This window comes from Chrysochloris asiatica, unplaced genomic scaffold, assembly GCF_000296735.1.
Source record: "Chrysochloris asiatica unplaced genomic scaffold, ChrAsi1.0 scaffold00144, whole genome shotgun sequence".
NCBI lineage: Eukaryota > Metazoa > Chordata > Mammalia > Afrosoricida > Chrysochloridae > Chrysochloris > Chrysochloris asiatica.
In genome coordinates this window covers 7376178-7378294 of record NW_006408662.1, presented here as the reverse complement: position 1 = coordinate 7378294, position 2117 = coordinate 7376178, and positions in this window count along the sequence as shown.

The following is a 2117-nucleotide window of genomic DNA, read 5'->3' as shown; positions in this document are numbered from 1 at the left end:
TCTGTGGCTATATCACTGACTCTGGGCCCAAGAGTCCCCAGGTCTTGCCACACTGCTGGCCAACTAGGACTCCACCCGGGTTCACAGGAGTCTATTGAACTCTGTAGGGCTTAACTCGCAGCTTCATTGATGTTTTTCCCTCACTTCCCCTTATCAGTGATGAACGTGGTCACCAATCAGAGCACGTACTAAGGCTATAAATCTTTATGGGAGCAGAAAACCTCATCTTTCTCTAGCAGAACCACTGGTAGTTTCGAACTGCTGACCGTGAGATTAGCAGCCTGGTTTGTAACCACTATGCTACCAGAGCTCCTTAATTTTCAAATAGTTGACTTTAAAAAAGTACATTAAACTTGGGGAAAACAAATCTGCAATTCTGGCAGTGCTCCCAAAGGATAGTTCATTGATTTCTGTTCCATGATTTAAAGGTGGGGGACTTGAAGGCTGGGATTGATTCAGTAACTGGGGGCTGGAACCATCTGAGAGCTTATTCATTCAGCATGTCTGATGGCTGTGTCTGGTGGACTCCAACTTGGGCCACCAGCCACAAGAATTACATATAGTCTCTCCATGTGACTCTTTGGCTGCCTCATAACATGTTGGCTGTGTTCAAAAGAGTTTAAGAGCCAGGGGATGGCATCTACCAATTGCTTAAGGCCTAGACCTGGAAACAAACACAACATCACTTCAACTATAATCTACTGGCTAATAAGTCTTGCCAATGTTGGGTACATTTAATGTCACTAAACTTTTCACATAAAAATGGTTGAAATTGCTTTGTTATATATACTTTATTACAATGAAATGAAATGAAACAAAACAAAAAGAAGTTTCGTAGAGCCCAGATTCAAGAGGAACAGCTATAAAATAGACCCCTTTTCTCAATGGACAAAGTGTTAAAGAATATTGAACTGTACTTAAAAACTTCCACTGTGGTTTATTTTACAATCATGGAACCACAGAAATTACTTCTTGGAAGCCGTTGAGATAATTTATAACCACTTCCCATACAAGAGTCCGGTCTATGGCACAACTATCATGGTTCATTTGTAGTCTGACTGGAGACTCACCCATGGCATGCGATCATCAGAAAGATATGAGAAGGGCCTTTCCATGTGAGAACAATGTTTGTCCAGCCTGGTCCCCAGAAGGTCCTCAGGGCAGCCTCCATCCAATGGTCTTTCATGACAACATTATCATATTTGTAGAATTATACAACTGTAGCATTTTGGCACCAGTAGGACATGCGAGCCAAAGGAGCCCATTTCTTCGTAGATGGCACTGCCTTAAGAGTTCATTCTTAAATGGTATTCTTTTTCATCTTGTTGTCATCATTGGCACCACCATCACCATTTTTATCTTCATACTTGATAGTATTCACTGTACTTCTTGCAAAAGGAAGTCTTTGACAACTTCAATCTTTTCTCCATTTATATGGATGTTGTTAATTGGTCCAGCCATGAGTATTTTTGTTTTCTTTACACTGAGATGCACTTTGATCTTAATCAGTAAGAATTTTAAGTCTTCTTCACTTTCAATAAGATAGGTAGTATCATCTGCATATCGCAGATTGTTAATTACTGTCCCTCCAATCCTGATGCCACTTTTTCCTTCATAGATGGCTCTTTGCTGAAAGCAGAGGATACCAGAAAGATTCTTACATGTGCTTTATTGACTATGCAAAGGACTGTGACAGTTTGGATCATGACAAGCTGTAGACAGCATCCCAGAGAATGAGTATTCTAGAATACTTAATTGTGGTTATTAGAAACCTGTGCATAGACCAAGAGGCAGTTGTTTGAAGAACAAGGGGACACTGAATATTTTAACATCAGGAAATGTGTGTGCAAGTATAGTTTTCTTTCACTATACTTATGCAATTTGTATGCTAAGCAAATAATCCAAGAATCTGGTTTATATGAAGAAGAGTATGCATCAGGATTGTAGAGCAACTTATTACCAACCTGCAATATGCAGATGATAAGGTGTCGGGGACTGACCTCTACATAGTTGTGTTGTTCACGAGTGTTTGGTTCACGAGGAGGGGAGATCCAGCGGTGATAGGGATAGCAAAAGAATACATAGAAAGACAAAAAGAGGGGGACAAAGAGGCACCC